Source organism: Triturus cristatus, chromosome 7 (genome assembly GCF_964204655.1).
Source record: "Triturus cristatus chromosome 7, aTriCri1.1, whole genome shotgun sequence".
Taxonomy (NCBI): Eukaryota; Metazoa; Chordata; class Amphibia; order Caudata; family Salamandridae; genus Triturus; species Triturus cristatus.
Genome location: NC_140590.1, coordinates 202,765,006 through 202,784,015, shown reverse-complemented (window position 1 = coordinate 202,784,015; position 19,010 = coordinate 202,765,006). Strand labels below are relative to the sequence as shown.

The 19,010-nt window shown below is 46.9% G+C and overlaps 1 protein-coding gene across 2 annotated transcripts in view; it reads left to right on the top strand.

The window, feature by feature from the left end:
• SCN1B (sodium voltage-gated channel beta subunit 1) overlaps positions 1 to 17,805 on the top strand; it is a 456,449-nt gene extending 438,644 nt beyond the window's left edge. The window contains exons 6-7 of one of the 2 annotated variants that reach the window (XR_014966378.1): positions 15,388 to 16,585; positions 17,495 to 17,805. The gene's annotated coding sequence lies outside the window, so the exon portion shown is untranslated. Of the gene's footprint in view, positions 1 to 15,387; positions 16,718 to 17,494 lie in introns of those variants that run through there. The other variant, XM_085616039.1, reaches the window with a different exon arrangement.
• Positions 17,806 to 19,010: the final 1,205 nt, after the last annotated feature.

Sequence of the window (19,010 nt, the reverse complement as noted above, 5' to 3'; positions counted from 1 at the left end):
CCACAGACCAGGAGTCCGTGCGTGGATTCAGCTGCGCTGCGGTCCCGCCCACCCGCCTATCGGACCACGCCTATATATTACATCTTGGTTGCCGCTGCGCGTGACGCGCCGGACGAAGCCCGGACCAAGGGCGGGCCCGTTTGAGCCCGTTAGAGACCGAGTGAGGCCAGGTCGGGTCCACCCTCTGTGAAGCAACTACCAAGGTCAGCCACAACTATTTACCTACTTGTTGCCTGTAACCAAAGGGGCTGTTTCATACTTGGTCGAACTAAAACCACCCTATAGCGTGTTTTGGGGCCATAAGTTAAGTATAAGTATAAAACAATCTTAATTTGTATAATGACTGCTGCCCCCAACACGGGACGGAAGTCCCTGGTCGGCACATTAGACCAATTTCTGGTAAGAGTGTCATCTATTCTGGACAAGGAAATTGACTACAGCTTGTCGCTGGGTTTTCTTGTAGATAGACCTTCCTCTCTGGGTCTTTTGACTCATGTACACTCTCCGGTTCGTAATATGGAACAAGGAATCGTTAATGATGCATGCCCCCTAACAGGCGCGCCGGGAAATAACTCTCCCCCTCACGAAAGATCAATTAATTGTAACCCAGACTCTGAAGGAGCTAACCTTAACACCAGGTCAAAAATGGGACAATCAGATCTAACCCAAATTGCAGGTGTGCCTGAGAGTGTGAAGACCCGGTCCGCCACGAACCGGAAGGCAAAAATGCCTCTACCAAATAATAAGGAGAACATGAAAAACTCGAGACTGAAAAGGAAACGCAAAGAACCGTTAAACGGTGGACAAACCGCGAAAGCAAGGAGAACTATCCCTGTGGACATTCCTGAGAAGTCCCCTGCTCTCCCAGAAGTAATTTTAGAATGTGGAAAGGAGGGAGCACCAATACCCCCTACACTAGCCCCACCCAAGGATTTGCTAAATGCAGGAGAGGATTTCTGGGGAAAAATTGAGACAATATTCTACAAAACCTGCCAACCTATTTATGACAGACTGGATGCTATCGAAAGTAGACTGACTTGTTTGGAGTTGTCGTATTCGTCAGCACAGTCTCGACAGAAAAATGCCAGTAAGTGTCAGGCGTGCACTAAATTACCTGGTACGTCTTCTAACAAAAGTGTCATAACTGTCAACGAGGCCATTATTTCTATTCCAACTCCAACTAAAATCACTTCGCCAGAGTTGGGTCAGCTAACCCGGGATACCACCAAGACTACTATAATAGGCAACATAGTGAGTGGGGGGAGTATAGTGATGTCAACTAGTGACAGCCCAGTAGTAAAACAAGTAGGAAGGGATGCATCTAATATCCCGGCAACCAGAAAATTTCCAAGTATACACCTCCCCTTAGAGTCGAGACCATATGTGATAATTTTGGCTGGAGTTAAGCCTCTGGGACTTGATAGTAGGGAAGACTATGGGGAACTGAAGAATAAATGTGTGTACTGGCTAAACTCTAATCGCCCCCTTCCCCAGCACGTTTCAACAGAAATTCTTTTTGCGCGACGAGTCAATTGGGTAGGGCCAAAGAGAAAAACAATAGAAGGAGATTGTATAATAATCAATTTTAGAGATATTAGGGCAGTGGAGCACATCTGCAATTGGCAGAATTCTAATCACCGTACACCCATCCTTTCCCTGCCCTTGTCCTTCATCTATTGCGAATATCAACAGCCCAACCCTGTGGACTTTGGCCAGAGAGGCTTTGACATCTGGCCTAGCTCCAGTAGAGGACCAAAAGTGCAGTGTGAGGCAAACGGGTCTTCCGGATTGGAAGACTGTGATTGACAATTAAACCCCCATAGCAAGTGGAACAAAACAAACAAACCAGCTATAATTACTATAGGAAGACGGGTAGCTTGTACCACTGCAATTGAGGTTGGTGAAGCTGCAAATGAACTTACTGGGATAACAACTTTAGATCAGCACCAGAAAGGGGAGAAAAGCCGACCAATAACAAGGACTGGGGCAACATTCCCATCGAGTCGTGTCACAGTCCTAGATGGTCTAGCTGGAAAACAAAACCGCGAAACTATATCTCACGTGAGTACTCCCACTAACAATCTGGTTCACTTAGAAAGGGAAAGCCTAGGCCTTCTACGATGGAGCCCAAGACCTAACAAGGGAAGAATCAGTGAGAGCGGCTCATTAACTATAATTTCATGGAATATTGCAGGTCTAGGCTCAAAAATTGCAGACCCGGACTGGCTGGGTTTTATATCCCAATTTGACATATGCCTCTTCCAAGAGACATGGTCACTAGATCCCCCGCCATGTAATGGATTCCTTAACTTTTATATCCCAGCCCTAAAAAACGCAAGAGGTCGACCGTCTGGCGGCCTAACTATATGGCTAAAGCAAGATCTAGGTTGTCGAGTCACTGAAGGACCTAGAGTCAGCGACGACATCCTATCTGTAAAGATTGCTCCAAAGTCTGGGATCAGGTTAGAAATCTTTAATGTTTATGCACGAGGTCTGCCGGGGGGAAAAAGGTCTCCAGTTGTAAAGTTACTGGAAGAAATAATTGATTCCCTGCCTTCGAATATTTTACCCATCATAGCAGGAGACTTTAATACTTCGTTTGAGCCTCTGGACTATGACATATCCCAGCTTACCTTAGGAGAAGACGCTAGTTGGGGAATTCCACCCCTCGAGATCGCACCTGTAAAAAGGTGGACGGAGGCGGCAATCCAGTTAAATGGACTATGCTTAGGCAACCATATGAGAGCAGTTAATGGCAGAAGTTTGTCTGATAAATCCGGGACAAATACTTTTGATAATGGCCGCAGGGCAAGTAGAATAGATTATTTGCTCATCCATATGAAGCTTTGGCCCCACTTTACTGACATGAAGGTAGTTAATCGTTTAGAGAGTGATCACCACCCATTAGTTTCATTATTTAATATGTCCTTACTCGGCTACACACCACCGCAGCTAGGCACACGTGAGCCTGAATATCTTCTGTCCAACAAAATGCGCCACCTAAAATGGGATCGGATAGCCGAAGACCCAATTGCCATATTAGCAATGAAGGAAGAAGTTATGTCTGCACTAGTACCACGGGATAGCCCGCTAGTGGACCAAAGCCCCAGCCAGACAGTGGTGGAAACTCACAACAGGCTTTTTGCGGGCCTGCGAAAATATTTTCTAAAGCCCATCTCTAAAAGAAATCCCAAGCTTCATAAAAAAGAGGGTTGGTATAATAGCGATTGTAGGAAAGCCCGGGTTGAACTTGGTAGTGCACTTAAACAGAAAGATCCCCTACTTGTTAGATCCGCTAGGTCACATTACGGAAAGACATTGAAGGAGGCAAAGGAAACTTGGGATAGCGAAATGTGGAAGGATCTCCTTGATGCTTGCAGGAACAAGAATAGCAAAGAATTTTGGGACATATATAAGTGGGACAGGGGCGGCATAGCAGAGCGGCCACAAAATAATGTGGCGCAGAACGCATGGGTTGCTCATTTTAAACCCCAGTATGCCAGACCCTGTGAAAATACCCCCAGTGAGACCCCCAGCCATGTATACTATGATAAGGCAATATTTTCTTTAAAAGATGTGGACAGAGCCTTAGACAAAGTGGTTGGGGGAAAAGCTCCTGGTATGGATGGTATTCCCGCGGACATGTTTATCAACGACAGAAGTCTCTGGTCTAGCTATATCGTGCAACTCGCTAATGCAATTGCACAGGGAGCTGACATCCCTCCCTCGTGGAAGGGTGCAGAAATTGTCCCAGTATTTAAAAAGGGGGACAAATCAATTGCAAGTAACTATAGGCCAATCAGTCTAATAGACCCGATCCAAAAGATTATAGGCCGAATGTTCCTGCATATAACCCAAACTTGGATAGACGACCAGGATATCCTAAGCCCAATGCAGGCAGGGTTCCGATCACGGACAAGTACAATTGACCAAGTCTTCCGTTTTGCCAATCTATATTGGAAGACGGTGGTCTTGGGGAATGGTGCCCTATATGCAGTATTCGTGGACCTAAAAGCAGCCTTCGATTTGGTCCCACGGAGAAGGCTCTGGCAGGTTCTGAGGGAAATGGGCATGGCACCCGAGCTTCTCACCGTGATTATCCGTTTACATGAGGAGAATGTTGCCAGGGTGCGGTGGGGGGGCGGGGGGGAGGTGACCGAGGACTTCCCGGTTGGCAGGGGAGTGTGACAGGGGTGCGTTTTGGCGCCGACCCTGTTCTCCCTTTTTGTCGACTGGGTGGTCGGTCGCCTCTCATTGACCCCCACTGATGCCCCTACCTTGGCTGGTGTACGCATCCCTATCCTCATGTTCGCGGATGACACCCTAATTATCTCGAAGACCCCGAGTGGCTTACAAAAGGCCCTCGGATGTTTTGAAGAATTCTGTATAGAAAGAGGCTTGGAAGTTAACACGGGAAAAACAAAGTTCATGTGATTTAACGGATCAAAATCCTTCAAAGGGAAAATATATATGAACAAGTTACCCTTGGAGGAGGTTACCTCATTCACATATCTGGGGATAACACTACAAAAAGATATGCGTTGGGGCTGCCAATTAGACCGTGCCGTGTTGCAACACAAACAAAAAACAGGTGCTCTCCTGTCTAGATTCAAATCTTCATTCACTAAGCCAATTTCTCCAGTTCTTGAAATCTATGGGGCGAAGGTCCTTGGCTCATGCCTCTATGGGGCTGAGCTTTGGGCCTTCAGTAATTTGAATAGTCTGAAGGTCCTAGAAAATGCGTTTATACGCAAGGTTACAAATCTCCCTTCTAGTACGCCACTGCGACCTCTATTGTTGGATCTAGGCAAAAAACCACTAGAACATCTGGCAAAGCTTCGTCCAATATTATACTGTCGCCGACTTTGGTGTACTGATGAACTTATCCACTATAGGAGAGGCTTTTTGGACTTAATTGAATCTGACAGATCTCAAAAAATAACATGGCTGTCTGGGATAAAATCTCTTTTGGGTAGCATAGGCCTGATTGAACTTTGGAAAAACCCTGTAAATGTTGTCTTCCCCACTAAAGAAAAGCTTAAAACACTGTATTGGGAATGGGTCTACAAGCTGGAAATTACCCAAGGTCTTTCCACCCATCTAACAGGTCGCTTCCTTGATCTAAAAGCCCATCCCTTCTTAGAGAAGTTTTGGGATCTCATTGAAAAAACTTCAGATCATAAGCTATACTTTCAATTACGAGTGGGAACATTACCTGTTGCAGAATTTACCTCCAGATGGGGGGGTCAAGGTACTAATAGTGATAGGTGCCACAGATGTGTAGAAGAATGCAAAAACATAGGACATGTATTATTTTTCTGTCCAATGTATATAGCTCCCCGGAAAAAGTGGATAAAACCAATCTGTAGATCTTTGGGCATCAGAAGATATGCTACCGCGCTTCGCATCCTGTGCACCAATCCCGCACCCCCGATTTGTATAGCGGTGGCCAAATTCCTAGGGTGGGCATGGGGCATAAGATTAAAAGCTTTGAGATCGTATTAAATTTTTCGCCATAAAATATTACTATCTTTTGCCAACACCATTTGATGTAGTTACCATATGCTGTAAATTTAAGTAATGTGACCATTAGGTCATACGATGTCATCCTCTGTGTAACATAAGTCGATATGGGCTGGACTCACTCGCATGCCTTTGACCTTTATCTTTTTATAAACACTTAGCTTGACGGTTGTTTGTAAATTTAATTGCAATTTTATCCTTTTTTAGGTAATTTAAAAAAAAAAAAATTATGTAATGCTTGTAAATGTGCTTTTATGACTTAATTGCCGAATAAAGCTGATTGAATTGATAAGTGGATTGTCCTTGCTAATGCTAGAGGTGAAGTGGGCACTAGAGACCAGGAGCACATGTTCCAAAATACAATTCTCACACTGTCATAAAGTATGCTGTCTGGTTCGGCTGAACAGACAGGTCAGCAGAATCATTGAAACAGACATGGAACCTACAGAAGATCCTCTGCAAGGTAGCCTAAGCAGTCACCCCAGTAGACAAATGATGGTGACACATGCCCAAGTACTGGGGAGGTAGGGAGATTCAAGAAGTCACAGAAGGTGGATGCACTTAGTGTGGCTGAATCTCAGCTTCTATCTTTAGGAGACAAAGGAAGAGGCAATGCTTCATGTAGGTGCAAAACACAGATCTGATGGTTCAGAGAAGCCAGGAGCTCCAACAGTTTAAGGAGAAGATCAGCAATAGCAGGGACTGCAATTCATGCTTGCTGCAATTGTGGGTCTTAGAGGCACATGAAGAAATCCCTCAACCCAAGCAATCCACTAATTTGCCAGATAAGTTTAAGGCCTGCTATTCCTCTGAGCGACGAGGAAATTAATGATTGAATGAGTATGTCTTTTTATAGTGGCCGGCTACTCCTAGGAGTGTCCCGGCCCTACCAGATAATAGCCTCTAAGATATGTGAACACCAAGAGTGTGTAGTACACATGATTAAAAGCATCCAAGAAATCAGTGCAAGTGCAAACTGCACAAGGCCTTGCGATGGAGAAATATTCTCAAGAACCAAGCTCATAATGGTGGGCCTGGTGGAACTTAAAACATGACAGCTGATAGAACTGCAGAGGCAATGATGCCTAGCCATACTGAACTGTGGTTCACAGTGTACCATCTACAAGCATTTCTTTTTTTAAATAATTTTTATTTTATTATATACCTGGTATAATAACAATAAATACATTCTGTAGTAAAAAACCTAACATAAATAGATTCTTAAAATGTTAATCGGAGATATTACAGAATCGAATGTGGCTTTATACAATTATATATATAGTACAAGATTATACATATTTAGGAGGCAATTCATTAATACATATTTAAAAACTAAATACATCCCTGCCTGCCTATTGCTGGGAGTTCCTCCAACCCTTAATGGGGGCCCATATTTCCGACCCCAGCTCCCTCATCTTCCTCCCTCTCTGACTATATAAAGCAGATTCTATATTATGTATCCCCAGAAGTCTAGACAGCCACATCTGGAACGTAGGAGCCAGGGCATCTTTCCAACTTGCCGATAGCATTATACGCAGGACAGCCACACATAAAAAAGCAAAGGCTTCCTCCTCCATCTTCAGACCCAAGTTGCTATCAATTTCTATTATCATTAGGGTAGGGGATAGGCTGATCTTTCTCCCTAGCAGCCCCTCCCAAAACTTTTCAATCTCTTCCCGAATTAAACTTAATTTATCACATTGATAAAACATATGCACTAAATTAGCAGGCCCCTCCAAACACATTGGGCATTTATCATCATCCCTCTTATTCCACTCATATAATTTGGCAGGTGTATAATATAGGTTAAAAAAAGTTTTATAATGTTGAGTTTTTAGATTTGTGGAGCAAATGATTTTCCCTGCCATTTGCAGTGCTTTGTCCACATCCACATCTGGATTGCCTAATTTCAACATCCAAGAGGCTTCAACTTTTTCTATATCAACTCGTAAACTTAATATATATATTTTTTCTACCGCCTAATAAATAATCAATCAAATTAATTCTACTCCCTGGAGAGATCCGGGGTCTAATACCCATTAAAGTGTTATATATTTGTATATATTTAAAGCTTTGATTAACTTTTATGCCAAATTTCTGCTGAATAGTGCCGAAGCCTAGCATTTGATCCCCTTCCCAAATGTCCCCTATTCTTGTAACTCCTTGCTGTTCCCACACTCTCCCCATCCTATCCTGACTAAATTGAGGAAATAAGCTTGAGTTCCAAAGGGGGGTATAAATGTTTATTTTAGGGACTCTGATTGTTCTTTGCATCAGCTTCCAAACCTCCCAGGCACTATCCATTAATTTGTATCGCGTTTTATAAAAATATCTTCTATCGGTTCTCCGCAACAAAAGCCCTTTGGCTTCCCTACCCATCATCAGTTCAAAAATAGATGGGAGAGCCTGATTGCCATATGAGATATCTGTCTGATTTTTAGCAGAATCAAATAATATTGCCATTTGGCTGATCAAAAAAGCCCATTGATAAAATCTAATATTAGGGATAGACAGCCCGCCCTTCGCCTGTGGCTGAGAGAGATATTTCATGGACCGTCTTATTTTACCATACTGCCATATAAAATTAATAAATGTTGTTCATTAAACCCTCATCAATCAGGTAGGGAATGGAACGAAAGAGATATAAAATGTTGGGGAGCATAGTCATCTTCAGTACGTTGGCTCTCCCTATGATAGTCAAATGTAGAGCATCTATTCTTTTTAGATCCGCCGCAATTGTTGTTAATAGCGGGGCAAAGTTGTCTTTTATGATTAATTCAGGTACAGGGCTCACTCTAACCCCCAAATAGACTGCTGATTCAGTACACCTTATATCATTCATTACGATATTACTGGTGCAGACTATTTGGGTCTTGCTTTCATTTAGCATATAACCAGAGCACCAAACAAATTCGCTTGCGATCTCCCTAATACTTCTCATAGCCCTATCTGGTTCGGGTGTAATTATTGCCAGGTCGTCGGCATAGGCCAGAAGCTTAGTCTCAAATCCATTACTGACTATTGGTCTAATATCATCACAGCCTAGCAGTCTCTGAATTAGTGGGTCTATGTACAAAGCGAAAGGAATTGGTGAACAGGGGCAGCCCTGGCACGTCCCACTGGAGATACAAATTCTTTCCGAGCTGCCTCCCATTAATTGAATTCTGGCCTTCGGCTCAGAGTACATGGCCTTAATATATATAATAACATATAATATAACCAGCATTTGTAAAGCGCGCAGCTACCTCAGGCGAGGCGTCCCGGCGCTGGGGGCTCTCTGGAAGCTTAAGTAAGCTATTGGCCAGAGTCACTTGGTGCTGGACTAACCTGGCCCTGGTGCCGGGAATCGAACCGTGAGCCCCAGTGTTCCGGAGTCAGCTGCCCTGGCCGCTGCACCACACCTTATAGAGCACAATTGTGTAGAGTGGCGTAGCGTGCAGTGGTGTAGTGTGTTGCAGAGTAGAGTATAGTATAGCGACGTAGAGTGTAGTGGTGCAGAGCAGTTGGTATAGGTTGCATTTTTTGGAGTAAAGTGGTGTTGAGTGCATTGGTGTAGAGTTTAGTGATTTAGAGTAGAGTGGCATAGAGCGCAATGGCCTAGAGTATTTTGGGGCAGAGTAGAGTAGTGTATAGTGGTGCAGAGTAGAGTGTAGTGATGCACAGTGCAGTGTCAAAGAGAGTAATAGGACAGAGTGACTTAGAGTGCAGTGGCATAGAGTACAGTGGCATAGAGTAGATTGTTTCAGAGTAGAGTGAAGTGGCATAGAGTGGAGTGGTGCAGGGTAGATCAGAACAGTGCGGGGGAAAGTGCAGTGGCATTGAGTAGTGGTGTAGAATGCAGTGGCATAGAGTAGAGTGGCGCAAAGTAGAGTGGTGTAGAGTGCAGTGGAAAAGAGTAGATTGTTTCAGAGCATAGTGAAGTGGCATAGGGTGGAGTAGTTCAGGGTAGAGTGGCACAGTATGGAGTAGTGTAGAGTGGAGTAGTGTAGAGTGGAGCGGTGCAGAGTGGAGTGGCCTATGTTTGAGTAGCGTAGATTAAAGTGGCAAAGAGTGCAGTGGTGACTGGTAGAGTGCACTGGCATAAAGTAGAGTGGTGCAGAGTAGAGTAGAGAGACATAGCGTGAAGTGGCATAGAATGCAGTGTCAGAGTGCAGTGGTGCACAGCAGATTAGAGTGGCATAGAGTGCGGTGGTGTAGAGTATAGTGATGTAGAGTGCAGTGGTATAGAGTGCATATGCATAGAGTAGATTGGTGAAGAGTAGAGTGCGGCAGCAGAGAGTGCAGTTGTGCATAGAGTTCAGTAGCAGAGAGTGTGATGTTGTAGAGTAAAGTATTGTAGAGTGCAGTGGTGCAGAGTGTATTGGTGGTGTAGAGTGCAGTGGTATAGAGTGTTGCAGATTAAAGTGATGTAGAGTGCAAGTGTGTAGAGTAGAGTGGCTTAGAGTACAGTGTCAAAGAGTAGTGTTGCAGAGTAGAGTATTATGGTGTAGAGTGCAGTGGCATAGAGTGTATTGGGATAGAGTGCAGTGGGATAGAGTGCAGCAGCGTACAACAGAGTGATGTGGAGTGGATTGGCACAGGGTAGATTCAAGTGGCGTAGAGTGGAGTGGCATAGAGTGGAATGGCTCTCAGTGGAACAGAGTGGCATAGAGTGCAGTGCCGTCCAGTAGATTGTTTCAGAGTAGAGTGCAGTGCCATAGAGTGCAATGGTATAGTGAACTGGTGCAGTGTAGATTATAGTGGCTTAGAGTGAATTGGTGTAGAGTGCAGTGGCATAGAGTGGAACAATGAAGAGTAGAGTAGCATGGAGTGTAGTGGTGTACAGTGCAGTAGGCGTGGAGTGGCGTAGTGTACAGTGGTGCAAAGTAGAGTTCAGTGTCAGAGAGTGCAGTGTTGCAGAGAAGAATGGTGCAGAGCAGGGTTCTCCAAAGTCGGTCCGAATCCATTCCAGATATTTAGCATATCCCAATTTAGATAAATGTAGTTATCTTAAAAATCTGGCATGTATCCCGCCATCCAGGACTGACTTTGGAGAACCCTGGTGTAGAGTAAAGTGGCATAACGTTGAGTTGTGCGGAGTAGAGGGGAGTGGTGCAGGATAGAGAGCAGTGGCACAGAGTGGAGTGATGCAGAGTGTAATAGGATAGAGTATATTTGCTTAGAATGCATTGTTGTAGAGTGGGGTAGAGTAGTGCAGAGTAGAGTGCAGTGTTGTAGAGTGCAATGGCGTAGGGTAGAGTGGCGTACAGTTCAGTGGTATATAGCAGAGTGGGGTAGAGTGCATTGATGTGGAGTGCAGTGGCGTAGAGTGGTGCAGAATAGAGTAGTGTAGAAAGCTGTGTCGTGGAGTACCGTGGTGCAAAGCAGAATAGAGTTGTAGAGTGGGGTGACAGAGGACAATGGTGCAGAGTGCTATTGTGCATAGTACTGCGAGGTAAAGTTTTGCAGAGTAGGGCATAGTGGTATAGAGTGCAGTGGTGCAGAGTAGATTGGCAGAGAGTGCAGTGGCATAGAGTTAATTGGTTTTGAGTAAAGTGATGTAGAGTACATTGGCACAAAGCGCAGTAATGCAGAGTAAAATGCAGTGGTGCTGCGTGGAGTGGCACTGAGTGGAGTGGCACAGTGGCATATAGTAGATTATTTCAGAGTAGAGTGGAGTAGTGCACAGTAGAGTACAGTGGCCTAAAATGGAATAGGGTGCAGTGGCATAGAGTGCAGTGTTGCAGAGTAGAGTGGCATAGAGCGGAGTGGTTTAGAGAGCAATGGCGCAGAGGTACACAGTATAGTAGTGTGGGGTAGAGTGCATTGGCATACACTAGAGTGGTGTAGAGTAGAGAGGCATAGAGTGAAGTTGCATAGTTTGGAGTGGTGCAGAGTAGTGTGGAGTGGGGTAAAGTGAAGTATGCATGGTGTGCTAGTGTACTACCATTACAGACCACCCATCTTCAACTGAAAATACCATTCCATTTGCACATTCATACAGTTTTAGTGATAAAAGTACACAGGGCACAAACGAAAATTTGAGGAAATGTCATCATCTAGTGCATAGTTTTGTTTTGATAGTATTAAAATATGTGTTCCACCCCATTTAAGAATGAATGAAACAATGTGTTTCTTTTGTGCTTTTCTAATTCTGATATATTCTGAAATATCTGCACAGTTCATCTACGGACATTTAAAATTTGCTGGAAGCTCTAGGTCACGGGTACTCATAGTACGGCCCGCGGGCCGTTAGCGGCCCGGCAAGCCTTCCTTGGCGGCCCGCAGACCTTGCAGACATCCTACCTGTGTTTTAAAAAAATAATTAAATAGTGTTAGCAAACACTGCAGGTTGCAGCTGCCAGGACTCCAACACTCTGCTCTGTGTGGGCTGGGGATTCCAGTGATTGTCAAAGTGGAGATGCAGGGGCGCTAAGAGGTGAAATACAACAAAGCTTTATTAACATGTAAATGGTCTTTTAAAGACCTGTGAAGTACTCGGGTGCGGTTGTGTGTGCGCTGGGAAGCTGTCTCAGCCCGGGCTGAGGGCTGACACACACAGGGGGTGAGATGACAGAGGGTGACAGAGGGAGGGAGAAGGAGACTGAGGGAGAGGGAGGAAGACAGAGGTTGACAGAGGGTGACAGAGAGAGGGAGACAGAGAGAGGCAGTCTGGGTGAGACAGAGGGAGGGAGACAGAGGGAGAGGGAGGGAGACAGAGGGTGACAGAGAGAGGGAGGCAGAGAGGGAGGCAGAGAGAGAGGGAGGGAGGGAGGGAGAGGGAGACAGTAAGGGAGACGGAGGGAGGGAGGCAGAGGGAGGGAGAGGAAGGGAGACAGAGAGAGACAGAGAGAGGGAGGCAGAGAGGGAGGCAGAGAAAGGGAGGGAGGGAGAGGGAGACAGAGAGGGTGACAGAGGAAGGGAGACACAGAAAGACAGAGAGAGGGAGGCAGAGAGGGAAGCAGAGAGGGAGGGAGAGAGAGGGAGGGAGAGTGAGACTGGGAGGGAGAGGGAGGGAGACAGACAGGGAGGGAGACAGAGGGAGGGAGAGGGAGGGAGACAGAGGGAGGGAGAGAGACCGGGAGAGAGACAGGGAGGGAGATAGAGGGAGGGAGACAGAGGGAGGGAGAGAGACAGAGGGAGAGTGAGGGAGACATGGAGAGGGAGGGAGACAGAGGGTGACAGAGGGAGGGAGGGAGACAGAGATTGACAGAGGGAGGGAGGAAGACAGAAGGAGGGAGAGGGAGAGGAAGGGAGACAGAGAGAGACAGACAGAGGGAGGCAGAGAGGGAGAGAGACAGAGGGAGGGGGATTAAGAGAGAGACAGGGAGGGAGACGGCGGGAGACAGAGGGAGGGAGACAGAGGGAGACAGAGGGTGACAGAGGGAGGGAGGGAGGGAGGGAGACAGAGGGTGACAGAGGGAGGGAGAGGAAGGGAGACAGAGAGAGACAGAGAGAGGGAGGCAGAGAGGGAGGCAGAGAGGGAGGGAGACAGAGGGAGGGAGAGGGAGGGAGGGAGAAGGAGACTGGGAGGGAGATAGAGGGAGAGACAGAGAGGGGGGCAGAGAGGGAGGCAGAGGGAGGCAGAGGGAGGGAGACAGAGAGAGACGGAGGGAGGGAGACAGAGGGTGACAGAGGGAGGGGGAGGAAGGGAGACAGAGAGAGGCAGAGAGGGAGACAGAGAGAGGCAGAGAGGGAGGCAGAGAGGGAGGCAGAGAGGGAGGCAGAGAGGGAGGGAGAGGGAGGGAGGGAGAGGGAGACTGGGAGTGAGAAGGAGGGAGACAAGGGAGACAGAGGGAGGGAGAGGGAGACTGGGAGGGAGACGGAGGGAGACAGAGGGAGACAGAGGGAGGGAGACAGAGGGAGAGAGACAGAGGGAGAGAGACAGAGGGAGAGAGACAGGGAGGGAGACAGGGAGGAAGACAGAGGGAGGGAGACAGAGAGAGGGAGACAGAGGCAGGGTGGGAGACAGAGGGAGAGAGACCGAGGGAGAGACAGGGAGGGAGAGAGACAGGGAGGGAGATAGAGGAAAGGAGAGAGACAGGGAGGGAGATAGAGGGAGGGAGACAGGGAGGGAGACAGAGGGAGAGGGAGGGGACAGAGAGAGGCAGAGAGGGAGACAGAGAGGGAGACAGAGGGAGAGAGGCAGAGGGAGAGGGAGGGAGACAGGGAGGTAGAGAGACAGGGAGAGGGAGGGAGACAGAGGGTGACAGAGGGAGGGAGACAGAGGTTGACAGAGGGAGGGAGGAAGACAGAAGGAGGGAGAGGAAAGGAGACAGAGAGAGACAGACAGAGGGAGGCAGAGAGGGAGGGAGACAGAGGGAGGGGGAGTAAGGGAGAGACAGGGAGAGAGACGGAGGGAGACAGAGGGAGGGAGACGGAGGGAGACAGAGGGTGACAGAGGGAGGAAGGGAGACAGAGGGTGAGGGAGGGAGAGGAAGGGAGACAGAGAGAGACAGAGAGAGGGAGGCAGAGAGGGAGGGAGGGTGAGGGAGGGAGGGAGAGGGAGACTGGGAGAGAGAAGGAGGGAGGGAGAGGGAGGGAGAGGGAGACTGGGAGGGAGACAGAGGGAGGGAGAGGGAGGGAGAGAGACAGAGGGAGAGAGACAGAGACAGAGGGAGAGAGACAGAGGGAGAGAGACAGGGAGGGAGACAGTGAGGGAGCCGGAGGCAGGGAGACAGAGAGAGGGAGACAGAGGGAGGATGGGAGACAGAGGGAGAGAGACCAAGGGAGAGGGAGGGAGACAGAAGGAGGAAGAGAGAGACAGGGAGGGAGAGAGACAGGGAGGGAGATAGAGGGAGGGAGAGGGAGGGAGACAGAGAGAGGCAGAGAGGGAGACAGAGAGAGGCAGAGAGGGAGGCAGAGAGGGAGGGAGAGAGGGAGGGAGAGGGAGGGAGGGAGAGGGAGACTGGGAGGGAGACCGAGGGAGACAGAGGGAGGGCGAGGGAGGGAGAGGGAGGGAGACAAAGGCAGAGAGACAGAGGGAGAGAGACAGAGGGAGAGAGACAGGGAGGGAGACAGGGAGGGAGATAGAGGTAGGGAGACAGAGAGAGAGACAGAGGGAGGGAGACAGATGGAGGGAGGGAGACAGAGGGAGGGAGACAGAGGGGGACGGGGACAGAGGGAGACAGAGAGAGGGAGATAGAGAGAGAGACAGAGGGAGACAGAGGGAGGAAGAGGGAGGAGGGCGACAGGGGGAGACAGACAGAGGAAGGAGGGCGACAGAGGGAGGAGAGCGACAGAGGAGGGAGGGAGACGGAGGGAGAGAGACAGAGGGATGGAGACAGAGGGACGGAGACAGCGGGAGACAGAGAGGGAGAGAGGGAGAGAGAGAGGGAGACAGAGGGAGGAGGGCAACAGGGAGGGCGAGAGAGGGAGGGTGACGGAGGGAGGGCGACGGTGGGAGACAGACGGAGGGAGACAGACAGAGGGAGACAGACGGAGGGAGATAGACTGAGGGAGGGAGGGAGAGAGAGGGAGACAGAGAGAGGGAGAGAGAGAGGGAGAGAAGGGGAGGAGAGAGAGAGAGAGAGATGTGTGTATGCTGGGTCTGGTGGCTCAGTGGACGAAGGCGTCTGCTGCAGGGACCTGTGTTCAACCTCATGGTTACAATTTTGTTTAGCTTTAGCCCCGCCCCTCCCTCTCTGACCCCGCCCCCACTGGTGCGGCCCTCGGCCACAAACCACACTGTAACTTTGGCCCCCGAGAGAAAGTACCCATGCTCTAGGTGGTGTTACACTTTTAGTGCACATTATTTTCAGACTGGAGCTTACTGCTTCACTCTTTAAACCCACTCTGGCCTGTTTCACGGAGTGTCCTTGACAGGTGTGGCGTGGTATTTTTTGATAACTCTGCTTTACTAATCGGGTTTTTCTCACTTTGCAGGTAATCCGTGAAGTAAGGACGGGCGAGAGGAGCGGATACTGGGGAGACTTCTTGGCAGCAACCTCTTATTACCACAATGAACTGAAGCCTCTCACTGCACATAATAGAACCACTCCACTAGCGGAGGCCAGCACTGGATCCCGAGTCCGCTGCTGCCACCAGCCCCACCGACATCACTTGATGAGAATGTTGGAGGACATGTCTTAATAAAGCATGTTATTTTTAATCATGAAGAAAAACCAACAAAAAAAACATAAAACTGGATAAGACTGAATATGAATGAATGTGAAGAGGTGCACTCACTCCCCCCCATGAGGCTGACCCAAGAAGCTATGCAATGAGAGGCCTACGAGGCCTTGTCCCGCTACAAGGGCACAGGCCGCGAGGAGGAAATCTAGCATGGCGACTGTTTCAGAGGTAGGCTGCCGCGTGCCTGGACATGACCCGGTGCACAAGTCGCTTACCCTGGACCAGAAGCCAATGGCGATGCAGCTTCCGCCATGCTTGTCGACATCGCCCCCGGCTCTGCCGCAATGCACATTACCAACCGACAATGAAGAAAAGGAAACAAAGAAGGGGGCCCCGAATACCAAAATAAAATGTGTACCACATAACAAAGTCAAAACACTGTATGATTGGTGAGGTACAGTAAAACATGTTTACTTCCCCTAAACGCCCCGTCTCGCACTTCCCAATTTGCATGTTACTGCACTTAAAAACTGATATCACTAGTGACATAAACCTCATATGGCCCCTTCCACCTTAGAGCCTAGAGGTGTCAAGGACACATGCATGGTAGCGCCGTTTGTTGTGGCTCTCTATGTAAGTAAATTGTTCCATTTCGCAAGTGACGTGCCACCGTTCCCTCAACCTTATGGCAGTCTCCTCACGGAGAATATGGGCACTCTTTCCACAGTGGCGAGCACTCAGCAAGCCACTTCCTACAGTTGCCGGACAGATGATTGGCTCTCGCTGAAGGAGGCGGGGCAGTTGGCCACTTCCTGCGTGAGAGACTATCATTTTCAAGATGACGAATTCTCAAAAGCACAGATGAAAGAAAACGGAAGGCTCTTAGACTCAGATTTTTTTTTTACAGGTGTCAACAAAAGCCTTTTCGCAGTTGTGGACCGGGTTCGGTCTTATCAAATACATTTTAAATATTTCTCTGCCACCTCCAATGAAAAATCCCATAAATCAGGCGTTAATAATAGCATTTCAAAACCTTCTGAAAAGAGTGACCTCTAGTTGTCTAAGTAAGAGCTCAGCTTCTCTTTTATTTTTTTTATTTCCATGACAGTTCCAATAATATAAACATACATAACTGCAATCCAAAAGAAAGAAGAAAAAACCAAATCTCAAATACTACGGTGTACTTGTGCTACCAAAAAAATTTGTGAGGGCTCCCCAGATTAACATTCCTATATGTTTCTTCCGAGTACCTTTTAGCGCATACAAATGCATTTCAAGTTCATAAATACGATACAACTTGGCTCTCCAAAATTCAAAAGTAGGGGGCTCAGATGATAGCCATTCTGTTGCAATACATAAGCGAGCAACCGTCATTGCAAGGAATAAGAAATACCGGTATTCTTTTAAAACAGGATGACTGTATGTTTTTTGACAGCTTCCCAATATCATAAGTGAAGAGGAGATCTTCAAAGGACATGACAATACCACTGACATAAATCTTTCAACATTAACGAAAAAATGCGACAGTTTTGTACAGTTAAAAAAAATATGCAACATATCAGCTTCCGGACCCCCACATCGAAAACATTTGCCATTGTATTTATCTCCCCAAGTTGCCATACGTTTAGGAGTGTAGTATAGCCTAAAGATCGTTTTATAAACTTGAGATTCCACAATATCAATTTGGGGATCTCCTAGCTGATTTATCCAATATTGGTTATATTTTTGAATATCATCATATCTATATTCCGTCAAAATCGAATAGAGTGGGCCAATCCTTTTTTGAAGACGGATCCCCTCTATTAAATTATTAGGGAGAGCCTCAATCTGATTTTCGCAGTTGTGGACCGGGTTCGGTCTTCTCAAATACATTTTCAATATTTCTCTGCCACCTCCAATGAAAAATCCCATAATTCAGGCGTTAATAATAGCATTTCAAAACCTTCTGAAAAGAGTGACCTCTAGTTGTCTAAGTAAGAGCTCAGCTTCTCATGTAGCTTTGTTCTTCTTTTCTGTTTCCGCTAGTCTTGGAAAAACAATATGAAAAACAAAACTACAAGTACCAACCCGCAAAGACAAAAGACAGGGGTTAAGGACCTGTTCACATCTAACATGAGAAAGAGTGCTCTGCTTACTCAAGATAGTTTTACAAGTGTCTCTACTGGAGTCTTTTTTCTTAAAGTAATTGTTCTAACTAGAAATTATAATTGATGCTACTACATAATTAAATAATATGTCACAACCTATGGATTGTGGATAAAAATAAAAGAGCCTCTTTTTCTTTAATTAAAACCCATATGTACTTGGTTAAACTAACAAACACAAGACCAGATTTCTCCCCCAAAATGAAATGCAGTTCCAGCGGTGGAGCCGGGCTTGATCTCAGGACCTCCTGCCCCCACCCCGAGCTTTAACCCCGCCCCTCCAGGTCACATTGACCTCCCCCATAGACAGAGGTAGGCCTACACTCTGACATACCAGGGAGCCTCATGGGGGGTGTAAGTGCATTTGCTTCTGCTACTTAGTACCTTCCTTTGTTAGGCTACTGCGTAGCCGACCTCAGTGCAATGCATGATGGGATATAGCAATATGGCTGCTGCTGCCTTGCAATGCAAGCTTTTTCCGTCCTATGTTACTTTGATGATTATGTTGTATAGTTTTTTGGTTTTTCAAAGTTTAGGGATCAGGCTTTTCATTTTCATCCTTTTTGATTCCCCATCCTCATCCCCAGATTCCACCGAGAGAGGGGGGCTCAGAACTTTATCAAGAAAATATCTTCTGTGGTGGAAACCCACCAAAATCGCCTTTTTAATGATGTGTTGGATTGCACAAGTGGAGCACACGCCAGATTAAACCAATAGGCGCTTCCCAGGGAGGAAGGCAGGTCTGACTGCAGAAGTAGTTACAAGGGTGTCCAGACCAGGTCCAAAAGTGCTTAATCTTTTCCAGATTTTCAGAATAAATACTGACTATGTGAATGAGTTTCATTTAGATTCATTACATCTAAATGTATCTAATGGAGTGCTGAATGCATACCACATTTGAGGATAAACACTATTACACTGAGATTTATTTAATTCATTTTATATATATTTATCATAAGTAGGCCCCAGCGAGATATTCATGGTTTACACTGATTAAATGAATGAGTTTAATGTATATTCATTATATGTACATTTATCTGAAAATCTTCCATGCATCTATCCCTCTCGGACCTAGGATGGACACACCTGTATTGCAACGGTGCATATGGCTGCTTTGTTGGAGAAGGATCAGGAGTCTGGTGTGGTTGTCTTCTCTTTGAAAAGGCACTTTGACCATGTAATTTACTTTTCTCACTTACACAGAACTCTTACAAGCTGTGTAATGATGAGCTACCTGCACATTCTACTCACCTAGGTTAGACATGAGATCTGTGACAGGCCGAAACTATG